Genomic DNA, 14,798 nt, shown 5'->3' on the forward strand with positions numbered 1-14,798 from the left:
ATTTTATAATAAAGAATGTTGAGAATATATAATATAAATTTATAATATTAAGTTGATAGTTCAAACAAAAATAAAAAAATAAAAGAAATTAAAATAATTGAATATTTGTGATTAACCCAATCGATTATGAGAATTCAAAAAACCAGAAAATAATTAAATGAATCGAACCAGAAAACCAAATTGATTCGATTCATTTTATTATTTTTTTTCAAAACATATAGTTGAATATATGAGGTAAACTGGACTGTTTATCCGAGTACTTGTAGAATTTCTTAGGTGAACCGAATCAAAATCGCATCAGCATTAGGTTTGATTTTTTAAAAAATTTTCAGAGTTGAATTAAAATTTAATAAGTTTGGCCGAAATAAAGAATCAAACTGGATCTTTATTTGAATTGCTTTTTTTTTTTTTACAAAGTTAGTCAATACTATTAATTATAATTTTTCTTATGTGTCATTCAAATAACTAGGATTCTTATTTAATCAGAAAAATGTCAATTCCATCATTTGCTACCTTATATTAGGATGAAGAAATTATTATTGATGTTGAAGGCTACGACTATTGTGGGGGTTTATCAACAGTCATCACCATTGGTAGACACATGAATTTCGATACTTTAGGCATGAAAATAGTACTTGCAATTGATCTTGAAGCTGGGTGTGAATTTATATCGAATATCTTTTTCAGACAACCCATTGAAGGAGATGGTTGAGTGAAATGGGACTGTATGGGTTTGACTAATGATGATGATATAAATATTATGTTTAATTTTATTGATGAAATTGGAGGTATGTCATCGATAGAATTATATATTGATATTTTTCGATCGGATGCATCTATAAATGTTGTTGATGAAGCGGGACCATCAAATGTTGGTACTACTGATGCAGATGCTTCCCCAGATGCAACTGATGAGGTAGTTGTACGCTATCAATCGTCTCAACTTGATAGTAGTACGTTTGAGGATAAAGTTTTGGGGGTTGTCAATGAATCTGAAGATATTTGTGAACGTCGATGGGTGTACGATTCAAACGAATCAAACTTTTCTGATAGTCATTATTGCCCCAATAATGGTGTCGATGAAGAGGATTCTGATGAACAATGGATTGATAATGATGAGGCAACTTCAATCAGGATGTTAAGCATGATAATGAGGTAGTAGTCAACTTGTCTTCATACTATAACACTCATGTTGCAAACCCAATAATGCCTATTGTCCATCCTCCACCTTACTGTGAATTAGACTTTTCATTGCTAACAGTTGATCCACGGTCAAAACCGCAATATAGTTCAATGTGGGATCCATCGAATGAGTTTCAAGTTGGAATGACATTTTCATCTAGAGAGGCTATCCAAAAAGCTGCCAAAGAATATCATTTACTTAGGCACCATGAGTTTTCTTATGATGAGACAAAGAGCAAAATGTATGCTATAAGGTGCAAATATGGAAACAACAATTGTAAGTGGAGAATGCGTGCGTCTCGTTGGGAAGGATCTGATATATGGAAAATTACTTGATATAACAAACCCTATACATGTGTTAATCCATCAATCTCACAAGATCATAGGCAATTGGATAGCAAATTTATATCTGATTTCATCCTAGCAATTGTACGAGAACAGCCAAATGTGAAGATATCTGCGTTACAAGCAGAAATCAAAGATAAGGTTAGATATATGCCGAGTAATTAGAAGACGTGGAAGGCTTGTGCAAACACAACCCCGATTCTTCATTCTTGATTGAAGATGACCCTCTATTTGTTAATAATAAATTAAAACCTGAGAATCGGGTTTTCGATAGGATGTTTTGGGCATTCAAACAAACAATTGAAGGTTTCAAGCACTGTCGGCCAGTTATTTTCATAGACTCCATATTTTTATATGGAAAGTACAAAGGATGTTTATTTTGTGCTGCGGAACTGGAGGGCAATAACCATATTTTTCCTATTGAATGGGCAATAGTTGATTGTGAAAATACAAGGAATTGGGATTAGTTCATGTCCTGTTTACGGGTGTTTGTGACTGATCATTCTGATATTTGTGTTATATCAGACAGGCATATTGCCATAAAAAAAGCAATGCAGTAAGATTGGTGGCAGCCTCCTGATGGACATCATCGATACTGCTTAAGACACATACTGAGCAATTATAACATGAAGTTTAAAAATCCTAACATGAAAGAAGCTCTTAGTTTTTGCCAAAGAATAGTATTTTTGCAAACATTAATTGCATTTTCAATGTGATATAATAAAAAAAAAATTGACATTTTTTATTAACAGCTCAACAAATTCAGAAAAAAAAAATTATAATGCCATGGACACAATCAAGAGCGAGCATCCAGATACGTTTGAATGGGCCAAAAATATACCATTGGAGAAATGGTCACGTTCTCATGATGGAGGAAAAAGGTATGGCTCCATGACAACCAATACCGTTGAGTCAATTAATGGAATGCTTAAGGGGATTCGTGCACTACCAATAACTGTAATGGTAGAGAAAATATTTTTCCAGTGTGTCCAATATTTTGACACACGGCTCACGACCTTCCGTGAACAATTGCAATTGGGCTTCAACTTAACCCCGGCATGTCGTCAAATTTTGATTGAAAATTTGAATGAAGCAAAGTCACTTAATGTTCGATTGTTTAATCACAATTGTGGTGAATTTGAAGTTTGGAAGGGTAGAATTGGGAACAAGCACATTGTCAAACTTGATGAGAGCACATGCACACGCGGGAAGTTTCAAGAGATACGTATTCCATGTTCTCATGTCATAGCAGCATGCCAATCTATATTAATCAATTATAAGTAATACATTTCAAATTATTATACATTGGAGTGAACGCTTAAGTGCTATAAGTGGCGGTTTCATGCACTTGGACATCATGATGATTGGCCAACAGACAATGATCCAATCCTTATACCTGACCCAAATTGGAAAAGGTCTAAAGGAAGACCAACTTCTTTAAGGAAGACGAATGAAATGGATTGGAGGGTGATTCAAAAAGGAGGGGATACGTCTAAAATCCATTGAAGGACACTATTTTCAAAAACTTTGTATTATTATCATAAATTGTTGGACACAGTTTTCATTATTATGTTTTCATTTTATGTTTATTATTACCCCCGTGTTGTTAGGTTATGTACTTTTCAATTTTATCTTAATCTTTATATATATTGTGACAGTAAGATATTCATAATAGATACATTTAAATATTACTTATTGCTTTTTGAGGTGTTTGTTTTCGACTGATAATGGTAGCATTTGTTGGGGCTACTTACCATAAGTCTACATTAAAAAAAATTAAATAAGTTATACTCCTAGCATTATTTAATATAATAGTAATCAGCTCAAATTATTGCATTATTTAATATAATTATTGCATTATGATTTATTTCGTATATATTTATTTATGCTCTCTTTTGTTTATGTCTTAGATAAAATAATGGCTTGTATAATGTGCACTCCGAAAAGAATTGTCAGTCAACAACAGCAGGCAAGAGTACATGGTTTAATTAGGAATTTGATTAATCTACCTATGGAAGTAACACCCTCAACTACAGGAGATTACCTATTTTGCATTGTTAAGCATATGATAAGGGTGAATGGGCTAATTCAACAAATCATATGGGAAGGAGAGCAATTAATAGATAAACCTAGATATTTGGCTTTAAAGTCAGCTTTTAGTTGTGTCCAAGATAAAGGTATACTTGACTGTGTATGGTGAAAATAAAAAGCTAACCGTACCCCATCATATTTACTACTTCTTAAAGGATTTGTCAAAGAATATGCTAGTTGGGTCGCTACAAGGACAATGTGTCGGGCGAGTGGTATAAAAATGCGTGATCGTAACAAACATACTTTGGTAAAGCCCTATTTACCTAAAATCGACTACACATTGGAGAAAGATCTTTATGACGAGCTAATTAGATCATGTCCTGTAAATCAAATAATCAGACTGACCTAACTAGTTGATGTAGTAAACAATGCTGATGTAATAAATAATGTTGTACTTCTATCTTTGCATTGACTATGTAATGTAGACTTATTAATTAATGCATTAAATGAGAAATTTTTATTTATACCATTTAATACGTGTATTAAATATTTTTGTTACCATTCATGTATTATTTACTGTATAAGGAAAATATGTGCATTGTTTTACCTCTCAAAATACAAAATGAAAATATATATTTCATATAATGAATAGGTATGGCTAATCAACAAACAAGAAGAGATTACATTGTGCCAGGTCCAATTGATCTAGAGCTTCTACGAATCCAGTCACAACACCGTTCTGAAGGGATTTGGACTGGTACAATGGAGCATGAGGTGCTTACGTGTAGGAGGCAGGGGAACATATTGTATGCTGACATTGATGACCAAATTGTTCCTTATCTCCACGATTCTGGATTTATTAGAATTGCTAGATTAGGATTTTTTTCCCTTGACTGGCACCTTATTAGTGACTTTCTAGAGCGATGGCGATCGAAAACTCATACATTTATGATTCCAATTAGGGAGTGTACAATCAGTCTTCAAGATGTTGGCATTATCACCGGATTGCCAATACATGGTTCTGCAGTAACTGGAATGTCACGAGCCGACTGGCTAGAAGTTTGTGAGCTCTTGTTGGGAGCTAGACCACCTCCATAAATGATTCGAGGACATACATTAAAATTATCATGGCTAACTGATGAGTTTGGAGCTATTCCACATGAAGCTGATGATTTAACACTGTTATGGCATGAAAGAGCATTTATATTACGACTCATCGGTTTGATATTTCTCGATAAGACAAACTCACGTGTGAACTTGATGTTCCTACCCCTATTAGAAGACTTGAGGGAAGCTGCGACATACAGTTGGGGTGGAGCTTGCTTAGCCTTCCTTTATCGTGAGCTTTGTTGTATTGCAGTTACTAAAGCAAATGAGATTTCATGACTCCTGTTCATATTGCAAATCTGGGCTTGGGAGAGATTTAAAATAATCTCTCCATCAATAAAAGATCCATCGGCACCTCATGATGCACCCCTAGGTGCTAAGTATGTAACTAAATTTATTTTTTTTTTCCATTAAATAATCAAAAAATTGGTTTTTATTGCATTATATTTTAAATTTTCTTATAAACTAATAGGTGGAGTAGAGCTCGACAGATCACTGAAGTTACAACTCATGTACTACAACAAATTCGGTACAATCTTGATCGGATGCGACCTGAAGATGTAAATCAAAATTCTCAAAATTTGACTTAAAATAGTGTTATATTTTTTTCCTATATTTATAATCACTTTATGTTTTGCAAATTTAATATTTCATGTTTTGCTCATATTCACTTGCAGATTACATGGGAACCATATAATGAGGAATTGTTGGATGAGCTGCTCGACATGTGCATACAGGGTCGTCCCATATGGAAGGCACTAGTGCCATTAATTTGCTTCCATATTATTGAATGGCACCAGCCTGATAGAGTGATGAGAAAGTTTGGTTTGGCCCAACCTATTCCACAACGATCGATGCAAACAGATGAGTTACTTGAGATTACTCTCCGATTTAGTGAGAGTAATTGGGCGCACCACCATGCGACGTACATTAATCGTTGGAATAGGTGAGAACATTACATTGTTCAAGGGCAAGAAATGGCATAACCACTCCACCATCATTCTGAATATATGGAGTGGTGTCATCGAGTTTCAAGACGTTGGATCTCAATAATTGGAGCTACCATTGGTTGTGTGGTAATCATCTACAATACGTATTTTTTCATTATCAAATACTTAGTGATAATAATTTTTAATTACAGTATTTAACACAAACTATAACATAATACATGGAATTCATATTTTTACAGGAGGATACAATTGAGGATTGTTTGCTAAAATTACAGAACCCATTAATAGAAAATGTGGTTGAAGTTAAACATACATTAAGAAAAATGATGATTGCTCTAGAGGAAGAAAGTCAGCTTTGCCAAATGCCACCTCCTCAGTCCACACCTCAAACAGCAACCTTTAATGATGAATTAGAAGAGGACCAACCCATCAACTAGCCTGAGCCCTCACATAGAGCAGCACGACGCTGATCACGTCCTGCTCGACGTTGTCAACATCCAGTGCGTCCAGCCTCTCCTCCCGATGATGTTTTGCCCCCACCTGTCGCATTCCACCCTTACTGCATCACATCAGCACCTGATCATTCTGATCCTATTCCCTCGGCTCCTGCACCGTCTAACCCTGCTCCATCCACTATATTCTAACCATATTCAAAAACTATCCCCACTCATTACACTGGTTGGATGGCTACCCATTAATGCCTGGCCCATTAGCACCATGGATGTCATATCAAACTCAAATGCAAAACAAAAGCACATTTGACTTTACTGAGAGTCAGCAGCTGCAAACACCATTCGGCGGCTTATTTGCTCCATATGGCAGACCATCAAGCATTGGGCCATCACATTATACGTCAGGTCAATTTAGTGGATATGGGTCAGAACAATACTTTGCACCATATCAGTCTGATGCCTTAGGCCATATTTCATCTACTGCGGGTCTATTTGGACACCATAAATAAAGTGTTGTGCATTATACTGCAGGGGGGAATCATCGGGACAACATCAAGGGTAAGCTAGCCAACCCAAAGATGCACGAGGTCATCCAACAAAACATCAAGAAGGGGGACAACATCAAGTTATTCGACCGAGACGACATATACGAAGCCCTGGTTATGGCACATGACTAATTTAAATATTTGTTTTCATTTATATATTAATTATGAATACTTCTCTCAAGTTATTTCTTGCTTTAAGTCAATTGCTATAATATGCTAGTGACAATTTTTATATTTTTTGCACAATTAAATTTAAAATAAAAAACTAATTAAAACTAATGACTATATAATACACAATGCAGTCCACACTTTATTAAAAACTATAAATTTTTTGTTCATATTGCAATTTAATTTCCTATAAATTTTTAATAACTTAATTTGACACTAACTGAAAATTAATTACAATATTTAAATTTTATATTGTTATACATGCTAACACATAATAAATAATAATTTAATTTCTTTTAAAATTTAAATTTATTAATTGCTATCAACAAAATAAATTATTCCTAATTATAATAAGAATAAAAATTAATATTAAAGCAACGAATTTTACTTAATTTCTTATTTTTTATATATTACAAATATTTTGTGAAATTATATTTAAATAATTTTAATTTTTTTAACGTGTATTAATTATTATAAATTTTTATGTCTACATGTACGAGTATGGCCTCAGGATATTAATTAAGCTAGCGTGCTGCATACAGAATACTTTTCATTAAATTGTACAACATTTAATTTTTTTAAATCTATAAAATTAATTATTCTTTTAATAATTACAATTTAAATTTTTATTCAAAAAATATAGTTCAAATAATATTTTTATTTTATAAAACTCACATATTTTTTTAAAAAAATTATAGTACATATACTTTTTTTTGGACATAAAAATTCTAGTAATTTAAAATTGTACAATACCCTTTTACATTTAACATTTAATTTCTTTAAATATATAAAAATAATTATTTTTAAAAATAATTACAATTTAAATTTTTAGTCAAATATAATACTTTAATATTTTTATTCTATAAAACTAACATATTTTCTAAAAAAATTATAGCACATATTTTTTATTAATTTAATACAGTTACAATTTTACACTTTAATATTTTAAATTTACAAAACTATTATATTAAAAAAATACAAAATTACTATGTTTTAAAAATTATAACATATTATTATTATTATTATTATTATTATTATTATTATTATTATTATTATTATTATTATTTATTTTTATTATTATTATTTTTTATACAACTCAACTTAATTCAACTAAGCCTTTATCCCAAAAATTTGAAGTCGGCTATATGGATTCGCTTTCTCACTCTGAACGATTTTGGGTTAAATCCTCAGAAATGTGTAATGCTTTTAGGTCATGTTGTACTATTCTCCTCCAAGTTAATTTAGGTCTACTCCTTTTTTTCTTTCTATCCTCTAACCTAATGTGCTCTACTTGTCTAACTGGAGCCTCCGTATGTCTACACTTCACATGACCAAACCACCTCAATCTCCCTTCTCTCAACTTATCTTCAATTGGCACCACTCCTACCTTTTCTCTAATACTCTCATTACGGACTTTATCTAGTCTAGTATGGCCACTCATCTACCTTAACATTTTCATCTCTGCAACTCTTATCTTAGATGCATACGACTCTTTCAGTGCCCAACACTCACTACCATATAACATAGCCGGTCGTATGGCTGTACAGTAAAATTTTCCTTTCAATTTATTGGGAATCTTACGATCACATAAAACTCCCGTGGCATGTCTCCACTTCAACCATCCGGCTTTAATCCTATGACTAACATCCTCCTCACATCCCCCATCTACTTGAAGGACTGAGCCTAGATATTTAAAGTGATTACTTTGGGGCAGTATCACTCCATTCAAACTAACTCCTTCCCTATCACCAGTTTGGCCTTCACTGAACTTGCAATGCATGTATTCTGTCTTCGTTCTACTTAACTTAAAATCCTTTGACTCTAGAGTACTTCTCTAAAGTTCTAGCTTTCTATTGACTCCTTCTCGTGTCTCATCTATCAGAATAATATCATCTGCAAATATCATGCACCGAGAAATACTCTCTTGTATACGTTTCGTCAGTTCATCTAAAACTAATGTAAAAAGGTAAGGGCTTATGGCTGATCCTTGGTGTAATCCAATTAAGATCGGAAAATCTCTTGTGTCCCCTACCACTGTGCGCACAATTGTAGTTGCTCCTTCATACATATCTTTCAATACTTGTATGTACCTAATAGATACCCTCTTTTGTTCTAACACATTCCACAAGACCTCTCTTGGAACACTATCATAAGCCTTCTCCAAATCAATAAAAACCATGTGTAGATCTTTCTTCACATCTCTATATTTCTCCATCAAGCTTCTAATGAGAAAGATCACTTCCATAGTTGAACGACCAGACATGAAACCAAATTGATTGAGAGAGATAGAAGTATCATGACATAGTCGATACTCCACAACTCTCTCCCACAACTTCATAGTATGGCTCATGAGTTTAATTCCCCTATAGTTTGAGCAACTCTGTATGTCTCCCTTATTTTTTAAAATAGGTACTAAAATACTCTTCCTCCATTCATCAGGCATTTTCTTTGAGTTTAGAATCTTATTAAATAATTTAGTTAACCATGCCACTCTCATATCTCCCAAATACTTCCACACTTCAATTGGTATTTCATCGGGTCCACAGGCTTTACCCACTTTCATTCTCTTAAGTGCTTCCTTTACTTCTAAAGATCTAATCATTCTAGTATAATTCACATTCTTTTCTATTGTTCTATAATCTATATTCACGCTATTACCATTTTGACTATTATTAAAGAGATCATTAAAATAATTTCTCCATCTTTCTTTAATATCCTCATCTTTCATCAACATTTTTCCTTCTTTATCCTTAATGCACCTAACTTGATTGAGATCTTGACATTTCCTTTCTCTCCTCCTTGCTAATCTATAAATATCTTTCTCCCCTTCTTTAGTTCCAAGTTTCTCATATAACTTTTCAAAGACCTGTGCTCTTGCTTGACTAACTGCCTTTTTTGCCTCTTTCTTTGCTATCTTGTACTGTTCATATGCCTAATTATTATCACATTTAGGTAATTTCTTATACCATTCCCTTTTTCTCTTCACTGCCTTTTGTACTTCCTCATTCCACCATATCTCTCTTTTAAGGGTGGTCCATGTCCTTTAGACTCTCCAAGTACTTTTCTAGCTACTTCTCTAATCTTTGATGTCATCTGTATCCACATATCATTGGCCTCCATATCTAGTTTCCATACTTCGGTGAACGCCCTACACCCTTGCATATTTCTCACTACACCTAGGCTCCGATGTAGCGCGTCATTAGTAGAGGACGCCCAAATATTTATATCATTTGAATCCATATCATATAAATAAAATCATATATGCCTAGGACAAAATCGCTACTCATAGTAGCGTTTTGAACTGTCCTTTGGTTTGTGTAATTACGGCATCCACTTTGATCGGCATCTTGACGTAGAAACACTACTCATGGTAGCGTTTTGAGATTAAAACGCTATTATGAGTAGCGTTTTGAGCAGTGTGTTTTTGAACGCTATTAATAATAGCGTTTTGGACATTAAAATGCTACTAATACTAGCGTTTTTATGCGTCTGACTTTTTCAGCCCCGCTCCGATAAATTTTTCACATTTCACCCAATTTTGGTTTTTTTTTTTTTTTGAAGTAACCTTGTAGGGTAAAAAACTCAAAATAAACCCTAAGGCTAAGGTGCCTCTGACCCATGAAAAACAACCCGAACAAGGGAAACAGCCTCGCCTACTCCTGGACCAACCATGGACACTCCTACAAGCCGAGCAATAAAAATAGCTAGCGATAACTTAGCAACTGAAGAAGAAGCCCATGGGGGGGGATCTCACCCACAGAACCAAGCAAAACTATTGGAAACCAAATGAGACCTAAGCCCCCAAAAAACAATAGTCATCCCAGACCTTAATGTAATCGAAGAGGAACTTAAGGATTGAAGACTCTTGGGGAGGCGATAGAGCTTGTGGCAAACTTTGAAGCCTTGAGAGTTTAGATGTTAACTGCAGCATCATGAGCGTCCCCTCGAGGTACCATGTTTCACAGCACTCGTAGAATAGAGAAACTAGCCCAAAACCTTGCAATCACAACAACAAAGGAAAAACCCTCAATAGAGCTTCGGGGAGTCGCAAAACCATCTCATGGCAAATCACTGATACCTTTTGTTAGAAGCTCAACCTACGCACAAAAGCCACAAGAAGTTTATTATAACCCCGCCCAAAGGATGGGAGGGAAAATCCACGCTCTAGACAAGGGGAAGGAGGCCTTTCCTTACCTGAAAGGGGTGGGGAAGACCGCTGATCAGCAAAGCAAAGAGTCAAACCCTAGAAGCAAAACAAAGGAAAAACAAATTGAAATAGGAGGAGTATAACTATTTCAGTTTTTAAACCCTCACAATGGCAAAATTCCTAATTCATCAATTTATGCAATAAGAGTTTACATTCACTTTTTTTTATTAAAAAAAAACTAGTTAGATGATCTCATATTGCCAAAAAAAATGTTACGTTTAATATCTGTTTAACATTATTATTAGAGTTACAGTTGAGAAAAATATTTATTTTTTAAATATATTAATTAGATAATATTAAAAGATATTTACTTTTTAAATATATTAATTAGAGAATATTAAAAAATATTTAAAATTAAATTTATTATATTTTAATAATAAAAACACTAAAATAATAAAAAAAATTTTAAAATAGTTCTGACCCTAAAAATTATAATGTCAAACATATATTTAGTTTTAGAGAGACACGTCATCTAATTCTATAAGAAAATAATAATTTAGTGATAGATCACACTTTTAAGGTAATTAATGACAGAATAACAATATTAAAAATAAAGGAAATGGCCAAAAGAATTAACTTTTGATAATTATTTCCTAAATTAAAAAGTTTAATGATTACACTCTGCCGTTAGATTGACTGTTAATAGTTAATGGAACTGTTAATAGTTAATGGAAATGCCGCATTGGCATACTTAAAACTCCAAATTAAATCTAATTAAGTTTAAATTGCCACATCATCGTTAATTATTAACGAAAATGCCACTATCTTGAGGGACTGAGGCAGATTGAGGAAAGAGAATGAGAGCGGAGGGAGACTTCTCTAGAGAGAGGGGTGATTCTGCGAGCTGATGTTAACAAGTCAAGCAAAACGATGATTAAAATTTTATTGTAATTATCTAAATACGTATCAAATTTAATTATTATTATTTGAATAATATTTAAATTTAATTAATATTTTATTATTTTAATTAATAATTTATATAAAATATTTTATAGGGAAATATGTAACTGCCCAGTGAATCTGGTCCATTGGTTATTTTTACAAACTACTGTTCATGACTTCATTCCTTATATGCTATTTAATTTTGACCAATGGGAATGCTCATCACAATGACACTAACCAATTCTTCTTTTTATTAAAAAAAAAAAAATCTACAAGTTAAATAATTAATTCCATAATTATTCATAGATAATTTTAAATATATTAATAAAAAGAAAAATTTTCAAAAATGGTAAAAAACCGTGGCTAATGTGGGCGTAACCGTAGTCAAGTCAATCAGCTTTCACTCACTGTTTGACTTAATTGCGTTTGTAGGGAATTTGGACGTTATCTGCCCACGTGTGCTGTAGATATTGGCTCAGTCTGTGAGCCCCACAACAAGCACAGTCTTTCTCCTTTTATGTCCTTCCTCCTCTTAAGGAAAATTCCTATCTATTTTAGTTACGCTCTTAATTAATTAGAACTTATATTTTATCATAAAATTCATTACATTTTATAAAAATTACTGTAATAATTATTTATATATATATATATATGCAAAAAATAATTTTTAAAATATTAATTTTACATAGTATTATTAAATATTTAGTTAAAGTCCCTCTGTTTTTTCTATAAATTAGAGTAAAATTACTTCATAGTTCACACAGCATCCTCTCTCTTGCTCTTTTAATTTCCTCTCTCGTGACACTATTCTTGTTCAAGATCTTGTTCAAGAATCTGCTTCTTCTTCTTCTTCCTCTTCTTCTAGTTCTTCGTCTTCTTTTCTCTGTTTGGGCAATTCAGCGTTTAATTAGCCTTGTTCTTCCTTTAATTTGTTCATTTAAGAGCTCTATCTGGTTACAATATATAATGGAAGAAAGAAGCATGTGGATCCCTAGCTTCGCTCGAGGCCTGAGTATTCTGTTGGTGGATCACGATGCCACATCTCTCATGCAAATATCTTCCATGCTCCAACAAAGCTCATACGAGGGTAATTAAAATGAACACCCTCTCATTATTCTTTCTTTAACTATCTTTTTATTAAATTCTGAAATAAATTAAAATAGAGCTTTATATTTTGATTCCTTCATTCAGATTTTGCGGTTCTATATATGCTGAAAATCTATAATATAAGATGCTATTCAAGATTTTGTAGCATATCAAATGGCTATGTGAAGAGTTAAAGTTGCATCTAGTCTAATTTCTTTGATCCTTAATTATTTTTTTTTTAATACAATTATTATTCATTGATTATATTATACACAAATGCTAAATATCTTAATTTTTTTTTTCTTTGTAGATCTCAAAATCAATTGGAGATAGAAGTTAATATAAACAAGAATGATATGTTTAGCATGAAGCTTTATTTTAGATATGTGTCATTGAAATAACTTTGCTTCTACTTTATATATATATATATATATATATAGAAATGCCACATACAATCCTAAGATTATTTTGTTGACATTTTTGGATGTTGTTTGCTTATTTGCATATTTTAGCTTTTATGATTAAGGCATTGTTTGTTTTTATAAATAGCGAAGCTAAGAAAGCAAAACTTGTTACAAAATATCTTAAAATAAGTATATTTAAATCATTGTGTAAGGGCAGGCGTAGGACTAAATTTTGTTGAGTAAAAATGAGGGTGGAATTTTAACTCTTAGGCTCCGTTTCACGAAAAATATTTTTTATGAAAAATATTTTATTAAAAAAATATTTTTTATATAAATATTTTTTATTATTTAATTATAATATTAAATTAATGGTATTGTTTATATTATATGTAAATAAATATTTTTATATTTTAATAAAATTATCAAAATTTAAAAAATAAAAAATGATACCCTCTTTTAAAAATATGAAGTCATTTTCCTAAAAAATAATTTATTTTTTATTTGATAAGGGAAAATATTTTATGTTGACTCATTTTTGTAAGTGCCTTAAATGTTAAAAACTATTAATAATAAAAATATTTTTGAGAAAAATATTTTCTGTGAAACAACAAGAATCTTAATTAAATTTCAAGATATCTATATTCAATTTTTTTTTAAAATTAATCTACTAAAAATGATTTGTTTTATTTTTAATAATTTTAAAAAATAATTTATACGTTCAAGATTTACGAATGTACAACCAATCAAAAGTTTTACTTAAAATTAAATATTAATTTAAGAAAAAAATTTCAACAATAACAATAAAAAAAAATTCACATAATTAAACACCACCCAAATTGATTTATAGACTAAAGCCACGAACCACAACTAGCTAGGATATAATATGAAATTATCAAAACTATGAAATGAATTTATTTAAAAATAATTGTTTTTAAGAATTAAAATGGAATTACTAACAAAATTTCCTTTAATATTAAAAGTAAACATAATGAAATTTAATCATACCAAAAAATTTTTGAGAAATCATTTTTATGAAATTATTAAGAAATTTGGGATTAAAATGAAGGGTGAAGTCAAAATTCAATACAACATAATTTTAATAATTTATTTTAATCAAAAGTTTTTCAATTTGGCTTAAATAATTTACTAAGAGTCAGAAGGTGCAACTTTTTTAAAGAAGTATAATTTTTAAAAAAAATTAATTTAAAATATTTTTAAATGATAAATTAAAAATTTTACGCTATTAAAAGAGTTTTTTTTTTTTTTTAAACCATTCATTTTTGTAGAGATGGAGTAAATAAAATCATAAATTAAAAAAAAAAAGAATAAAAATATTTTTAAATAAAAATCAAGAATGGTTGCATATATTCTTACTATAGCAAATTTTTCATGTTTTTGTTTCAGTTACCACAAGCCAAGTAGCATCAATTGCTTTATCC

The sequence above is a fragment of the Hevea brasiliensis genome, chromosome 13, assembly GCF_030052815.1.
Source record: "Hevea brasiliensis isolate MT/VB/25A 57/8 chromosome 13, ASM3005281v1, whole genome shotgun sequence".
Taxonomy (NCBI): domain Eukaryota; kingdom Viridiplantae; phylum Streptophyta; class Magnoliopsida; order Malpighiales; family Euphorbiaceae; genus Hevea; species Hevea brasiliensis.